Raw genomic sequence first — 15,436 nt, 5'->3', positions numbered from 1 at the left:
TGTGAATAACGCTAGGACTAGCATACAAAATGTGCCCTGATCCTATAGTGGCTAGTACTCTTTGTTGTGGCTGCAAGCAACCTGGTGTGAATACGGTTTACGGCGGGCTGCTTTCTGCACTCCTCTTGCAACCTTCTTCAAGCTTTTAGAACAGCATTGTGAATATCTGGACTCAGAGAAAGCAAATTCATGACATTTTAATAGAGATTATCTCTCAAAGAAGTTCTCGCTACAGAAGATGTTCAGTGGAATAGGGCACTTCAACGAGGCCCACTTTCCTTGTGGCCGCCAGGAAAACGTGCTATGCATATGTCAGCAGCAGGGCCAGTGGCGCAATGGATAACGCGTCTGACTACGGATCAGAAGATTGTAGGTTCGACTCCTACCTGGCTCAGGAAACATGCCGTGATCGTATAGTGGTTAGTACTCTGCGTTGTGGCCGCAGCAACCTCGGTTCGAATCTGGGTCACGGCAGGCTCTTTACTTTCTTCCTCTGTGACTTTTTCTTCAGCTTGCAACCAATCTACTGACTTTCTAAAGCATTCAGGAACCTTAGGCTCTGCTTGCTTCACTTCTTCACTACAACATTTTGCCTTTTGCCGAGAGAAAACTTTCTCTGCTATGGACCTTTGTAGCATCTTCAAACATCTTCACAAATACCATCCTCACATGACATCTTGGCCTCACCAGTTGCCAGTCTCTTGCTAAGCCTAGGTCAACTTTCACCACTTGCCTTTCCCAAGAAAACCGCGCAAGAAAAAGACCTATTACACAGAGCACTTGAGCATCAATTCACCTTGGCGCCCATACTTCTGATGGCTGCTAGCAATGCTTAAAGGACAACTCTGCTTTGACATTGTTCTGCACAGACAACTTTAACAGCAGACCCTGATCAATCATGCAGAGATAATGCTTTCAGGATTTTGTTCCTAGAAGGAGATAGAAGAACTTAGCCCGCCGTGCCCCACTCACAACAGACAGCTGCCCAGACAGAGGACCCTTTCCATACTGCTCGGCTTCACTCCTTGTCTTCACACCCAGCAACTTTCCCATTGGCACTAACTACACTCGGTGCAGCTGCAACAACATCACCTTAAGAAATGTGTGAATAACGCTAGGACTAGCATACAAAATGTGCCCTGATCCTATAGTGGCTAGTACTCTTTGTTGTGGCTGCAAGCAACCTGGTGTGAATACGGTTTACGGCGGGCTGCTTTCTGCACTCCTCTTGCAACCTTCTTCAAGCTTTTAGAACAGCATTGTGAATATCTGGACTCAGAGACAGCAAATTCATGACATTTTAATAGAGATTATCTCTCAAAGAAGTTCTCGCTACAGAAGATGTTCAGTGGAATAGGGCACTTCAACGAGGCCCACTTTCCTTGTGGCCGCAAGGAAAACGTGCTATGCATATGTCAGCAGCAGGGCCAGTGGCGCAATGGATAACGTGTCTGACTACGGATCAGAAGAATGTAGGTTTGACTCCTACCTGGCTCAGGAAACATGCCGTGATCGTATAGTGGTTAGTACTCTGCGTTGTGGCCGCAGCAACCCTGGTTCGAATCCGGGTCACGGCAGGCTCTTTACTTTCTTCCTCTGCGACTTTTTCTTCAGCTTGCAACCAATCTACTGACTTTCTAAAGCATTCAGGAACCTTAGGCTCTGCTTGCTTCACTTCTTCACTACAACATTTTGCCTTTCGCCGAGAGAAAACTTTCTCTGCTATTGACCTTTGTAGCATCTTCAAACATCTTCACAAATACCATCCTCACATGACATCTTGGCCTCACCAGTTGCCAGTCTCTTGCTAAGCCTAGGTCAACTTTCACCACTTGCCTTTCCCAAGAAACCCGCGCAAGAAAAAGACCTATTACACAGAGCACTTGAGCATCAATTCACCTTGGCGCCCATACTTCTGATGGCTGCTAGCAATGCTTAAAGGACAACTCTGCTTTGACATTGTTCTGCACAGACAACTTTAACAGCAGACCCTGATCAATCATGCAGAGATAATGCTTTCAGGATTTTGTTCCTAGAAGGAGATAGAAGAACTTAGCCCGCCGTGCCCCACTCACAACAGACAGCTGCCCAGACAGAGGACCCTTTCCATACTACTCGGCTTCACTCCTTGTCTTCACACCCAGCAACTTTCCCATTGGCACTAACTACACTCGGTGCAGCTGCAACAACATCACCTTAAGAAATGTGTGAATAACGCTAGGACTAGCATACAAAATGTGCCCTGATCCTATAGTGGCTAGTACTCTTTGTTGTGGCTGCAAGCAACCTGGTGTGAATACGGTTTACGGCGGGCTGCTTTCTGCACTCCTCTTGCAACCTTCTTCAAGCTTTTAGAACAGCATTGTGAATATCTGGACTCAGAGACAGCAAATTCATGACATTTTAATAGAGATTATCTCTCAAAGAAGTTCTCGCTACAGAAGATGTTCAGTGGAATAGGGCACTTCAACGAGGCCCACTTTCCTTGTGGCCGCAAGGAAAACGTGCTATGCATATGTCAGCAGCAGGGCCAGTGGCGCAATGGATAACGCGTCTGACTACGGATCAGAAGATTGTAGGTTCGACTCCTACCTGGCTCAGGAAACATGCCGTGATCGTATAGTGGTTAGTACTCTGCGTTGTGGCCGCAGCAACCCTGGTTCGAATCCGGGTCACGGCAGGCTCTTTACTTTCTTCCTCTGTGACTTTTTCTTCAGCTTGCAACCAATCTACTGACTTTCTAAAGCATTCAGGAACCTTAGGCTCTGCTTGCTTCACTTCTTCACTACAACATTTTGCCTTTCGCCGAGAGAAAACTTTCTCTGCTATGGACCTTTGTAGCATCTTCAAACATCTTCACAAATACCATCCTCACATGACATCTTGGCCTCACCAGTTGCCAGTCTCTTGCTAAGCCTAGGTCAACTTTCACCACTTGCCTTTCCCAAGAAACCCACGCAAGAAAAAGACCTATTACACAGAGCACTTGAGCATCAATTCACCTTGGCGCCCATACTTCTGATGGCTGCTAGCAATGCTTAAAGGACAACTCTGCTTTGACATTGTTCTGCACAGACAACTTTAACAGCAGACCCTGATCAATCATGCAGAGATAATGCTTTCAGGATTTTGTTCCTAGAAGGAGATAGAAGAACTTAGCCCGCCGTGCCCCACTCACAACAGACAGCTGCCCAGACAGAGGACCCTTTCCATACTGCTTGGCTTCACTCCTTGTCTTCACACCCAGCAACTTTCCCATTGGCACTAACTACACTCGGTGCAGCTGCAACAACATCACCTTAAGAAATGTGTGAATAACGCTAGGACTAGCATACAAAATGTGCCCTGATCCTATAGTGGCTAGTACTCTTTGTTGTGGCTGCAAGCAACCATGTGTGAATACGGTTTATGGTGGGCTGCTTTCTGCACTCCTCTTGCAACCTTCTTCAAGCTTTTAGAACAGCATTGTGAATATCTGGACTCAGAGACAGCAAATTCATGACATTTTAATAGAGATTAACTCTCAAAGAAGTTCTCGCTACAGAAGATGTTCAGTGGAATAGGGCACTTCAACGAGGCCCACTTTCCTTGTGTCCGCAAGGAAAACGTGCTATGCATATGTCAGCAGCAGGGCCAGTGGCGCAATGGATAACGCGTCGGACTACGGATCAGAAGATTGTAGGTTCGACTCCTACCTGGCTCAGGAAACATGCCGTGATCGTATAGTGGTTAGTACTCTGCGTTGTGGCCGCAGCAACCCTGGTTCGAATCCGAGTCACGGCAGGCTCTTTACTTTCTTCCTCTGCGACTTTTTCTTCAGCTTGCAACCAATCTACTGACTTTCTAAAGCATTCAGGAACCTTAGGCTCTGCTTGCTTCACTTCTTCACTACAACATTTTGCCTTTCGCCGAGAGAAAACTTTCTCTGCTATTGACCTTTGTAGCATCTTCAAACATCTTCACAAATACCATCCTCACATGACATCTTGGCCTCACCAGTTGCCAGTCTCTTGCTAAGCCTAGGTCAACTTTCACCACTTGCCTTTCCCAAGAAACCCGCGCAAGAAAAAGACCTATTACACAGAGCACTTGAGCATCAATTCACCTTGGCGCCCATACTTCTGATGGCTGCTAGCAATGCTTAAAGGACAACTCTGCTTTGACATTGTTCTGCACAGACAACTTTAACAGCAGACCCTGATCAATCATGCAGAGATAATGCTTTCAGGATTTTGTTCCTAGAAGGAGATAGAAGAACTTAGCCCGCCGTGCCCCACTCACAACAGACAGCTGCCCAGACAGAGGACCCTTTCCATACTGCTCGGCTTCACTCCTTGTCTTCACACCCAGCAACTTTCCCATTGGCACTAACTACACTCGGTGCAGCTGCAACAACATCACCTTAAGAAATGTGTGAATAACGCTAGGACTAGCATACAAAATGTGCCCTGATCCTATAGTGGCTAGTACTCTTTGTTGTGGCTGCAAGCAACCTGGTGTGAATACGGTTTACGGCGGGCTGCTTTCTGCACTCCTCTTGCAACCTTCTTCAAGCTTTTAGAACAGCATTGTGAATATCTGGACTCAGAGACAGCAAATTCATGACATTTTAATAGATATTATCTCTCAAAGAATTTCTCGCTACAGAAGATGTTCAGTGGAATAGGGCACTTCAACGAGGCCCACTTTCCTTGTGGCCGCAAGGAAAACGTGCTATGCATATGTCAGCAGCAGGGCCAGTGGCGCAATGGATAACGCGACTGACTACGGATCAGAAGATTGTAGGTTCGACTCCTACCTGGCTCAGGAAACATGCCGTGATCGTATAGTGGTTAGTACTCTGCGTTGTGGCCGCAGCAACCCCGGTTCGAATCTGGGTCACGGCAGGCTCTTTACTTTCTTCCTCTGTGACTTTTTCTTCAGCTTGCAACCAATCTACTGACTTTCTAAAGCATTCAGGAACCTTAGGCTCTGCTTGCTTCACTTCTTCACTACAACATTTTGCCTTTCGCCGAGAGAAAACTTTCTCTGCTATGGACCTTTGTAGCATCTTCAAACATCTTCACAAATACCATCCTCACATGACATCTTGGCCTCACCAGTTGCCAGTCTCTTGCTAAGCCTAGGTCAACTTTCACCACTTGCCTTTCCCAAGAAACCCGCGCAAGAAAAAGACCTATTACACAGAGCACTTGAGCATCAATTCACCTTGGCGCCCATACTTCTGATGGCTGCTAGCAATGCTTAAAGGACAACTCTGCTTTGACATTGTTCTGCACAGACAACTTTAACAGCAGACCCTGATCAATCATGCAGAGATAATGCTTTCAGGATTTTGTTCCTAGAAGGAGATAGAAGAACTTAGCCCGCCGTGCCCCACTCACAACAGACAGCTGCCCAGACAGAGGACCCTTTCCATACTGCTTGGCTTCACTCCTTGTCTTCACACCCAGCAACTTTCCAATTGGCACTAACTACACTCGGTGCAGCTGCAACAACATCACCTTAAGAAATGTGTGAATAACGCTAGGACTAGCATACAAAATGTGCCCTGATCCTATAGTGGCTAGTACTCTTTGTTGTGGCTGCAAGCAACCTGGTGTGAATACGGTTTACGGCGGGCTGCTTTCTGCACTCCTCTTGCAACCTTCTTCAAGCTTTTAGAACAGCATTGTGAATATCTGGACTCAGAGACAGCAAATTCATGACATTTTAATAGAGATTATCTCTCAAAGAAGTTCTCGCTACAGAAGATGTTCAGTGGAATAGGGCACTTCAACGAGGCCCACTTTCCTTGTGGCCGCAAGGAAAACGTGCTATGCATATGTCAGCAGCAGGGCCAGTGGCGCAATGGATAACGCGTCTGACTACGGATCAGAAGATTGTAGGTTCGACTCCTACCTGGCTCAGGTAACTTGCCGTGATCGTATAGTGGTTAGTACTCTGCGTTGTGGCTGCAGCAACTCCGGTTCACGGCAGGCTCTTTACTTTCTTCCTCTGCGACTTTTTCTTTAGCTTGCAACCAATCTACTGACTTTCTAAAGCATTCAGGAACCTTAGGCTCTGCTTGCTTCACTTCTTCACTACAACATTTTGCCTTTCGCCGAGAGAAAACTTTCTCTGCTATGGACCTTTGTAGCATCTTCAAACATCTTCACAAATACCATCCTCACATGACATCTTGGCCTCACCAGTTGCCAGTCTCTTGCTAAGCCTAGGTCAACTTTCACCACTTGCCTTTCCCAAGAAACCCGCGCAAGAAAAAGACCTATTACACAGAGCACTTGAGCATCAATTCACCTTGGCGCCCATACTTCTGATGGCTGCTAGCAATGCTTAAAGGACAACTCTGCTTTGACATTGCTCTGCACAGACAACTTTAACAGCAGACCCTGATCAATCATGCAGAGATAATGCTTTCAGGATTTTGTTCCTAGAAGGAGATAGAAGAACTTAGCCCGCCGTGCCCCACTCACAACAGACAGCTGCCCAGACAGAGGACCCTTTCCATACTGCTTGGCTTCACTCCTTGTCTTCACACCCAGCAACTTTCCCATTGGCACTAACTACACTCGGTGCAGCTGCAACAACATCACCTTAAGAAATGTGTGAATAACGCTAGGACTAGCATACAAAATGTGCCCTGATCCTATAGTGGCTAGTACTCTTTGTTGTGGCTGCAAGCAACCTGGTGTGAATACGGTTTACGGCGGGCTGCTTTCTGCACTCCTCTTGCAACCTTCTTCAAGCTTTTAGAACAGCATTGTGAATATCTGGACTCAGAGACAGCAAATTCATGACATTTTAATAGAGATTATCTCTCAAAGAAGTTCTCGCTACAGAAGATGTTCAGTGGAATAGGGCACTTCAACGAGGGCCACTTTCCTTGTGGCCGCAAGGAAAACGTGCTATGCATATGTCAGCAGCAGGGCCAGTGGCGCAATGGATAACGCGTCTGACTACGGATCAGAAGATTGTAGGTTCGACTCCTACCTGGCTCAGGAAACATGCCGTGATCGTATAGTGGTTAGTACTCTGCGTTGTGGCCGCAGCAACCCCGGTTTGAATCCGGGTCACGGCAGGCTCTTTACTTTCTTCCTCTGCGACTTTTTCTTCAGCTTGCAACCAATCTACTGACTTTCTAAAGCATTCAGGAACCTTAGGCTCTGCTTGCTTCACTTCTTCACTACAACATTTTGCCTTTCGCCGAGAGAAAACTTTCTCTGCTATGGACCTTTGTAGCATCTTCAAACATCTTCACAAATACCATCCTCACATGACATCTTGGCCTCACCAGTTGCCAGTCTCTTGCTAAGCCTAGGTCAACTTTCACCACTTGCCTTTCCCAAGAAACCCGCGCAAGAAAAAGACCTATTACACAGAGCACTTGAGCATCAATTCACCTTGGCACCCATACTTCTGATGGCTGCTAGCAATGCTTAAAGGACAACTCTGCTTTGACATTGTTCTGCACAGACAACTTTAACAGCAGACCCTGATCAATCATGCAGAGATAATGCTTTCAGGATTTTGTTCCTAGAAGGAGATAGAAGAACTTAGCCCGCCGTGCCCCACTCACAACAGACAGCTGCCCAGACAGAGGACCCTTTCCATACTGCTTGGCTTCACTCCTTGTCTTCACACCCAGCAACTTTCCCATTGGCACTAACTACACTCGGTGCAGCTGCAACAACATCACCTTAAGAAATGTGTGAATAACCCTAGGACTAGCATACAAAATGTGCCCTGATCCTATAGTGGCTAGTACTCTTTGTTGTGGCTGCAAGCAACCTGGTGTGAATACGGTTTACGGCGGGCTGCTTTCTGCACTCCTCTTGCAACCTTCTTCAAGCTTTTAGAACAGCATTGTGAATATCTGGACTCAGAGACAGCAAATTCATGACATTTTAATAGAGATTATCTCTCAAAGAAGTTCTCGCTACAGAAGATGTTCAGTGGAATAGGGCACTTCAACGAGGCCCACTTTCCTTGTGGCCGCAAGGAAAACGTGCTATGCATATGTCAGCAGCAGGGCCAGTGGCGCAATGGATAACGCGTCTGACTACGGATCAGAAGATTGTAGGTTCGACTCCTACCTGGCTCAGGAAACATGCCGTGATCGTATAGTGGTTAGTACTCTGCGTTGTGGCCGCAGCAACCCCGGTTCGAATCCGGGTCACGGCAGGCTCTTTACTTTCTTCCTCTGCGACTTTTTCTTTAGCTTGCAACCAATCTACTGACTTTCTAAAGCATTCAGGAACCTTAGGCTCTGCTTGCTTCACTTCTTCACTACAACATTTTGCCTTTCGCCGAGAGAAAACTTTCTCTGCTATGGACCTTTGTAGCATCTTCAAACATCTTCACAAATACCATCCTCACATGACATCTTGGCCTCACCAGTTGCCAGTCTCTTGCTAAGCCTAGGTCAACTTTCACCACTTGCCTTTCCCAAGAAACCCGCGCAAGAAAAAGACCTATTACACAGAGCACTTGAGCATCAATTCACCTTGGCGCCCATACTTCTGATGGCTGCTAGCAATGCTTAAAGGACAACTCTGCTTTGACATTGTTCTGCACAGACAACTTTAACAGCAGACCCTGATCAATCATGCAGAGATAATGCTTTCAGGATTTTGTTCCTAGAAGGAGATAGAAGAACTTAGCCCGCCGTGCCCCACTCACAACAGACAGCTGCCCAGACAGAGGACCCTTTCCATACTGCTTGGCTTCACTCCTTGTCTTCACACCCAGCAACTTTCCCATTGGCACTAACTACACTCGGTGCAGCTGCAACAACATCACCTTAAGAAATGTGTGAATAACGCTAGGACTAGCATACAATATGTGCCCTGATCCTATAGTGGCTAGTACTCTGTTGTGGCTGCAAGCAACCTGGTGTGAATACGGTTTACGGCGGGCTGCTTTCTGCACTCCTCTTGCAACCTTCTTCAACCTTTTAGAACAGCATTGTGAATATCTGGACTCAGAGACAGCAAATTCATGACATTTTAATAGAGATTATCTCTCAAAGAAGTTCTCGCTACAGAAGATGTTCAGTGGAATAGGGCACTTCAACGAGGCCCACTTTCCTTTTGGCCGCAAGGAAAACGTGCTATGCATATGTCAGCAGCAGGGCCAGTGGCGCAATGGATAACGCGTCTGACTACGGATCAGAAGATTGTAGGTTCGACTCCTACCTGGCTCAGGAAACATGCCGTGATCGTATAGTGGTTAGTACTCTGCGTTGTGGCCGCAGCAACCCCGGTTCGAATCCGGGTCACGGCAGGCTCTTTACTTTCTTCCTTTGTGACTTTTTCTTCAGCTTGCAACCAATCTACTGACTTTCTAAAGCATTCAGGAACCTTAGGCTCTGCTTGCTTCACTTCTTCACTACAACATTTTGCCTTTCGCCGAGAGAAAACTTTCTCTGCTATGGACCTTTGTAGCATCTTCAAACATCTTCACAAATACCATCCTCACATGACATCTTGGCCTCACCAGTTGCCAGTCTCTTGCTAAGCCTAGGTCAACTTTCACCACTTGCCTTTCCCAAGAAACTCGCGCAAGAAAAAGACCTATTACACAGAGCACTTGAGCATCAATTCACCTTGGCGCCCATACTTCTGATGGCTGCTAGCAATGCTTAAAGGACAACTCTGCTTTGACATTGTTCTGCACAGACAACTTTAACAGCAGACCCTGATCAATCATGCAGAGATAATGCTTTCAGGATTTTGTTCCTAGAAGGAGATAGAAGAACTTAGCCCGCCGTGCCCCACTCACAACAGACAGCTGCCCAGACAGAGGACCCTTTCCATACTGCTTGGCTTCACTCCTTGTCTTCACACCCAGCAACTTTCCCATTGGCACTAACTACACTCGGTGCAGCTGCAACAACATCACCTTAAGAAATGTGTGAATAACGCTAGGACTAGCATACAAAATGTGCCCTGATCCTATAGTGGCTAGTACTCTTTGTTGTGGCTGCAAGCAACCTGGTGTGAATACGGTTTACGGCGGGCTGCTTTCTGCACTCCTCTTGCAACCTTCTTCAAGCTTTTAGAACAGCATTGTGAATATCTGGACTCAGAGACAGCAAATTCATGACATTTTAATAGAGATTATCTCTCAAAGAAGTTCTCGCTACAGAAGATGTTCAGTGGAATAGGGCACTTCAACGAGGCCCACTTTCCTTGTGGCCGCAAGGAAAACGTGCTATGCATATGTCAGCAGCAGGGCCAGTGGCGCAATGGATAACGCGTCTGACTACGGATCGGAAGATTGTAGGTTCGACTCCTACCTGGCTCAGGTAACTTGCCGTGATCGTATAGTGGTTAGTACTCTGCGTTGTGGCCGCAGCAACTCCGGTTCACGGCAGGCTCTTTACTTTCTTCCTCTGCGACTTTTTCTTTAGCTTGCAACCAATCTACTGACTTTCTAAAGCATTCAGGAACCTTAGGCTCTGCTTGCTTCACTTCTTCACTACAACATTTTGCCTTTCGCCGAGAGAAAACTTTCTCTGCTATGGACCTTTGTAGCATCTTCAAACATCTTCACAAATACCATCCTCACATGACATCTTGGCCTCACCAGTTGCCAGTCTCTTGCTAAGCCTAGGTCAACTTTCACCACTTGCCTTTCCCAAGAAACCCGCGCAAGAAAAAGACCTATTACACAGAGCACTTGAGCATCAATTCACCTTGGCGCCCATACTTCTGATGGCTGCTAGCAATGCTTAAAGGACAACTCTGCTTTGACATTGCTCTGCACAGACAACTTTAACAGCAGACCCTGATCAATCATGCAGAGATAATGCTTTCAGGATTTTGTTCCTAGAAGGAGATAGAAGAACTTAGCCCGCCGTGCCCCACTCACAACAGACAGCTGCCCAGACAGAGGACCCTTTCCATACTGCTTGGCTTCACTCCTTGTCTTCACACCCAGCAACTTTCCCATTGGCACTAACTACACTCGGTGCAGCTGCAACAACATCACCTTAAGAAATGTGTGAATAACGCTAGGACTAGCATACAAAATGTGCCCTGATCCTATAGTGGCTAGTACTCTTTGTTGTGGCTGCAAGCAACCTGGTGTGAATACGGTTTACGGCGGGCTGCTTTCTGCACTCCTCTTGCAACCTTCTTCAAGCTTTTAGAACAGCATTGTGAATATCTGGACTCAGAGACAGCAAATTCATGACATTTTAATAGAGATTATCTCTCAAAGAAGTTCTCGCTACAGAAGATGTTCAGTGGAATAGGGCACTTCAACGAGGCCCACTTTCCTTGTGGCCGCAAGGAAAACGTGCTATGCATATGTCAGCAGCAGGGCCAGTGGCGCAATGGATAACGCGTCTGACTACGGATCGGAAGATTGTAGGTTCGACTCCTACCTGGCTCAGGTAACTTGCCGTGATCGTATAGTGGTTAGTACTCTGCGTTGTGGCCGCAGCAACTCCGGTTCACGGCAGGCTCTTTACTTTCTTCCTCTGCGACTTTTTCTTTAGCTTGCAACCAATCTACTGACTTTCTAAAGCATTCAGGAACCTTAGGCTCTGCTTGCTTCACTTCTTCACTACAACATTTTGCCTTTCGCCGAGAGAAAACTTTCTCTGCTATGGACCTTTGTAGCATCTTCAAACATCTTCACAAATACCATCCTCACATGACATCTTGGCCTCACCAGTTGCCAGTCTCTTGCTAAGCCTAGGTCAACTTTCACCACTTGCCTTTCCCAAGAAACCCGCGCAAGAAAAAGACCTATTACACAGAGCACTTGAGCATCAATTCACCTTGGCGCCCATACTTCTGATGGCTGCTAGCAATGCTTAAAGGACAACTCTGCTTTGACATTGCTCTGCACAGACAACTTTAACAGCAGACCCTGATCAATCATGCAGAGATAATGCTTTCAGGATTTTGTTCCTAGAAGGAGATAGAAGAACTTAGCCCGCCGTGCCCCACTCACAACAGACAGCTGCCCAGACAGAGGACCCTTTCCATACTGCTTGGCTTCACTCCTTGTCTTCACACCCAGCAACTTTCCCATTGGCACTAACTACACTCGGTGCAGCTGCAACAACATCACCTTAAGAAATGTGTGAATAACGCTAGGACTAGCATACAAAATGTGCCCTGATCCTATAGTGGCTAGTACTCTTTGTTGTGGCTGCAAGCAACCTGGTGTGAATACGGTTTACGGCGGGCTGCTTTCTGCACTCCTCTTGCAACCTTCTTCAAGCTTTTAGAACAGCATTGTGAATATCTGGACTCAGAGACAGCAAATTCATGACATTTTAATAGAGATTATCTCTCAAAGAAGTTCTCGCTACAGAAGATGTTCAGTGGAATAGGGCACTTCAACGAGGCCCACTTTCCTTGTGGCCGCAAGGAAAACGTGCTATGCATATGTCAGCAGCAGGGCCAGTGGCGCAATGGATAACGCGTCTGACTACGGATCAGAACATTGTAGGTTCGACTCCTACCTGGCTCAGGATACATCCCGTGATCGTATAGTGGTTAGTACTCTGCGTTGTGGCCGCAGCAGCCCCGGTTCGAATCCGGGTCACGGCAGGCTCTTTACTTTCTTCCTCTGCGACTTTTTCTTTAGCTTGCAACCAATCTACTGACTTTCTAAAGCATTCAGGAACCTTAGGCTCTGCTTGCTTCACTTCTTCACTACAACATTTTGCCTTTCGCCGAGAGAAAACTTTCTCTGCTATGGACCTTTGTAGCATCTTCAAACATCTTCACAAATACCATCCTCACATGACATCTTGGCCTCACCAGTTGCCAGTCTCTTGCTAAGCCTAGGTCAACTTTCACCACTTGCCTTTCCCAAGAAACCCGCGCAAGAAAAAGACCTATTACACAGAGCACTTGAGCATCAATTCACCTTGGCGCCCATACTTCTGATGGCTGCTAGCAATGCTTAAAGGACAACTCTGCTTTGACATTGCTCTGCACAGACAACTTTAACAGCAGACCCTGATCAATCATGCAGAGATAATGCTTTCAGGATTTTGTTCCTAGAAGGAGATAGAAGAACTTAGCCCGCCGTGCCCCACTCACAACAGACAGCTGCCCAGACAGAGGACCTTTTCCATACTGCTTGGCTTCACTCCTTGTCTTCACACCCAGCAACTTTCCCATTGGCACTAACTACACTCGGTGCAGCTGCAACAACATCACCTTAAGAAATGTGTGAATAACGCTAGGACTAGCATACAAAATGTGCCCTGATCCTATAGTGGCTAGTACTCTGTTGTGGCTGCAAGCAACCTGGTGTGAATACGGTTTACGGCGGGCTGCTTTCTGCACTCCTCTTGCAACCTTCTTCAACCTTTTAGAACAGCATTGTGAATATCTGGACTCAGAGACAGCAAATTCATGACATTTTAATAGAGATTATCTCTCAAAGAAGTTCTCGCTACAGAAGATGTTCAGTGGAATAGGGCACTTCAACGAGGCCCACTTTCCTTTTGGCCGCAAGGAAAACGTGCTATGCATATGTCAGCAGCAGGGCCAGTGGCGCAATGGATAACGCGTCTGACCACGGATCAGAAGATTGTAGGTTCAACTCCTACCTGGCTCAGGAAACATGCCGTGATCGTATAGTGGTTAGTACTCTGCGTTGTGGCCGCAGCAACCCCGGTTCGAATCCGGGTCACGGCAGGCTCTTTACTTTCTTCCTCTGCGACTTTTTCTTCAGCTTGCAACCAATCTACTGACTTTCTAAAGCATTCAGGAACCTTAGGCTCTGCTTGCTTCACTTCTTCACTACAACATTTTGCCTTTCGCCGAGAGAAAACTTTCTCTGCTATGGACCTTTGTAGCATCTTCAAACATCTTCACAAATACCATCCTCACATGACATCTTGGCCTCACCAGTTGCCAGTCTCTTGCTAAGCCTAGGTCAACTTTCACCACTTGCCTTTCCCAAGAAACTCGCGCAAGAAAAAGACCTATTACACAGAGCACTTGAGCATCAATTCACCTTGGCGCCCATACTTCTGATGGCTGCTAGCAATGCTTAAAGGACAACTCTGCTTTGACATTGTTCTGCACAGACAACTTTAACAGCAGACCCTGATCAATCATGCAGAGATAATGCTTTCAGGATTTTGTTCCTAGAAGGAGATAGAAGAACTTAGCCCGCCGTGCCCCACTCACAACAGACAGCTGCCCAGACAGAGGACCCTTTCCATACTGCTTGGCTTCACTCCTTGTCTTCACACCCAGCAACTTTCCCATTGGCACTAACTACACTCGGTGCAGCTGCAACAACATCACCTTAAGAAATGTGTGAATAACGCTAGGACTAGCATACAAAATGTGCCCTGATCCTATAGTGGCTAGTACTCTTTGTTGTGGCTGCAAGCAACCTGGTGTGAATACGGTTTACGGCGGGCTGCTTTCTGCACTCCTCTTGCAACCTTCTTCAAGCTTTTAGAACAGCATTGTGAATATCTGGACTCAGAGACAGCAAATTCATGACATTTTAATAGAGATTATCTCTCAAAGAAGTTCTCGCTACAGAAGATGTTCAGTGGAATAGGGCACTTCAACGAGGCCCACTTTCCTTGTGGCCGCAAGGAAAACGTGGTATGCATATGTCAGCAGCAGGGCCAGTGGCGCAATGCATAACGCGTCTGACTATGGATCAGAAGATTGTAGGTTCGACTCCTACCTGGCTCAGGTGATCGTGATCGTATAGTGGTTAGTATTCTGCGTTGTGGCCGCAGCAACCCCGGTTCGAATCCGGGTCACGGCAGGCTCTTTACTTTCTTCCTCTGCGACTTTTTCTTCAGCTTGCAACCAATCTACTGACTTTCTAAAGCATTCAGGAACCTTAGGCTCTGCTTGCTTCACTTCTTCACTACAACATTTTGCCTTTCGCCGAGAGAAAACTTTCTCTGCTATGGACCTTTGTAGCATCTTCAAACATCTTCACAAATACCATCCTCACATGACATCTTGGCCTCACCAGTTGCCAGTCTCTTGCTAAGCCTAGGTCAACTTTCACCACTTGCCTTTCCCAAGAAACCCGCGCAAGAAAAAGACCTATTACACAGAGCACTTGAGCATCAATTCACCTTGGCACCCATACTTCTGATGGCTGCTAGCAATGCTTAAAGGACAACTCTGCTTTGACATTGTTCTGCACAGACAACTTTAACAGCAGACCCTGATCAATCATGCAGAGATAATGCTTTCAGGATTTTGTTCCTAGAAGGAGATAGAAAAACTTAGCCCGCCGTGCCCCACTCACAACAGACAGCTGCCCAGACAGAGGACCCTTTCCATACTGCTTGGCTTCACTCCTTGTCTTCACACCCAGCAACTTTCCCATTGGCACTAACTACACTCGGTGCAGCTGCAACAACATCACCTTAAGAAATGTGTGAATAACCCTAGGACTAGCATACAAAATGTGC

General features: G+C 46.8%; 20 non-coding genes across 20 annotated transcripts; all 20 read left to right on the top strand.

The window, feature by feature from the left end:
• The first annotated feature begins 321 nt into the window (after positions 1-321).
• On the top strand, positions 322-394 carry TRNAR-ACG (transfer RNA arginine (anticodon ACG)). Its single transcript has one exon. It is a non-coding gene; the product is annotated as a tRNA-Arg (tRNA).
• Positions 395-1,424: 1,030 nt separating this feature from the next.
• On the top strand, positions 1,425-1,497 carry TRNAR-ACG (transfer RNA arginine (anticodon ACG)). Its single transcript has one exon. It is a non-coding gene; the product is annotated as a tRNA-Arg (tRNA).
• An 8-nt stretch (positions 1,498-1,505) lies between these two features.
• On the top strand, positions 1,506-1,577 carry TRNAH-GUG (transfer RNA histidin (anticodon GUG)). Its single transcript has one exon. It is a non-coding gene; the product is annotated as a tRNA-His (tRNA).
• Positions 1,578-2,527: 950 nt separating this feature from the next.
• Positions 2,528-2,600, top strand: TRNAR-ACG (transfer RNA arginine (anticodon ACG)). Its single transcript has one exon. It is a non-coding gene; the product is annotated as a tRNA-Arg (tRNA).
• Positions 2,601-2,608: 8 nt separating this feature from the next.
• On the top strand, positions 2,609-2,680 carry TRNAH-GUG (transfer RNA histidin (anticodon GUG)). The gene has a single exon. It is a non-coding gene; the product is annotated as a tRNA-His (tRNA).
• A 950-nt stretch (positions 2,681-3,630) lies between these two features.
• On the top strand, positions 3,631-3,703 carry TRNAR-ACG (transfer RNA arginine (anticodon ACG)). Its single transcript has one exon. It is a non-coding gene; the product is annotated as a tRNA-Arg (tRNA).
• Positions 3,704-4,733: 1,030 nt separating this feature from the next.
• TRNAR-ACG (transfer RNA arginine (anticodon ACG)) lies at positions 4,734-4,806 on the top strand. The gene has a single exon. It is a non-coding gene; the product is annotated as a tRNA-Arg (tRNA).
• A 1,030-nt stretch (positions 4,807-5,836) lies between these two features.
• Positions 5,837-5,909, top strand: TRNAR-ACG (transfer RNA arginine (anticodon ACG)). Its single transcript has one exon. It is a non-coding gene; the product is annotated as a tRNA-Arg (tRNA).
• A 1,019-nt stretch (positions 5,910-6,928) lies between these two features.
• TRNAR-ACG (transfer RNA arginine (anticodon ACG)) lies at positions 6,929-7,001 on the top strand. Its single transcript has one exon. It is a non-coding gene; the product is annotated as a tRNA-Arg (tRNA).
• Positions 7,002-7,009: 8 nt separating this feature from the next.
• On the top strand, positions 7,010-7,081 carry TRNAH-GUG (transfer RNA histidin (anticodon GUG)). The gene has a single exon. It is a non-coding gene; the product is annotated as a tRNA-His (tRNA).
• Positions 7,082-8,031: 950 nt separating this feature from the next.
• Positions 8,032-8,104, top strand: TRNAR-ACG (transfer RNA arginine (anticodon ACG)). Its single transcript has one exon. It is a non-coding gene; the product is annotated as a tRNA-Arg (tRNA).
• Positions 8,105-8,112: 8 nt separating this feature from the next.
• On the top strand, positions 8,113-8,184 carry TRNAH-GUG (transfer RNA histidin (anticodon GUG)). The gene has a single exon. It is a non-coding gene; the product is annotated as a tRNA-His (tRNA).
• Positions 8,185-9,132: 948 nt separating this feature from the next.
• On the top strand, positions 9,133-9,205 carry TRNAR-ACG (transfer RNA arginine (anticodon ACG)). The gene has a single exon. It is a non-coding gene; the product is annotated as a tRNA-Arg (tRNA).
• Positions 9,206-9,213: 8 nt separating this feature from the next.
• TRNAH-GUG (transfer RNA histidin (anticodon GUG)) lies at positions 9,214-9,285 on the top strand. Its single transcript has one exon. It is a non-coding gene; the product is annotated as a tRNA-His (tRNA).
• Positions 9,286-10,235: 950 nt separating this feature from the next.
• TRNAR-ACG (transfer RNA arginine (anticodon ACG)) lies at positions 10,236-10,308 on the top strand. The gene has a single exon. It is a non-coding gene; the product is annotated as a tRNA-Arg (tRNA).
• Positions 10,309-11,327: 1,019 nt separating this feature from the next.
• On the top strand, positions 11,328-11,400 carry TRNAR-ACG (transfer RNA arginine (anticodon ACG)). Its single transcript has one exon. It is a non-coding gene; the product is annotated as a tRNA-Arg (tRNA).
• A 1,019-nt stretch (positions 11,401-12,419) lies between these two features.
• TRNAR-ACG (transfer RNA arginine (anticodon ACG)) lies at positions 12,420-12,492 on the top strand. The gene has a single exon. It is a non-coding gene; the product is annotated as a tRNA-Arg (tRNA).
• A 1,028-nt stretch (positions 12,493-13,520) lies between these two features.
• TRNAR-ACG (transfer RNA arginine (anticodon ACG)) lies at positions 13,521-13,593 on the top strand. Its single transcript has one exon. It is a non-coding gene; the product is annotated as a tRNA-Arg (tRNA).
• An 8-nt stretch (positions 13,594-13,601) lies between these two features.
• Positions 13,602-13,673, top strand: TRNAH-GUG (transfer RNA histidin (anticodon GUG)). The gene has a single exon. It is a non-coding gene; the product is annotated as a tRNA-His (tRNA).
• A 950-nt stretch (positions 13,674-14,623) lies between these two features.
• Positions 14,624-14,696, top strand: TRNAH-AUG (transfer RNA histidin (anticodon AUG)). The gene has a single exon. It is a non-coding gene; the product is annotated as a tRNA-His (tRNA).
• Positions 14,697-15,436: the final 740 nt, after the last annotated feature.

This window comes from Hyperolius riggenbachi, chromosome 3 (genome assembly GCF_040937935.1).
Source record: "Hyperolius riggenbachi isolate aHypRig1 chromosome 3, aHypRig1.pri, whole genome shotgun sequence".
Classification (NCBI taxonomy): domain Eukaryota; kingdom Metazoa; phylum Chordata; class Amphibia; order Anura; family Hyperoliidae; genus Hyperolius; species Hyperolius riggenbachi.
Note: the sequence above shows the minus strand (reverse complement) of the source record. Positions and strands in the feature narration are given on the sequence as shown.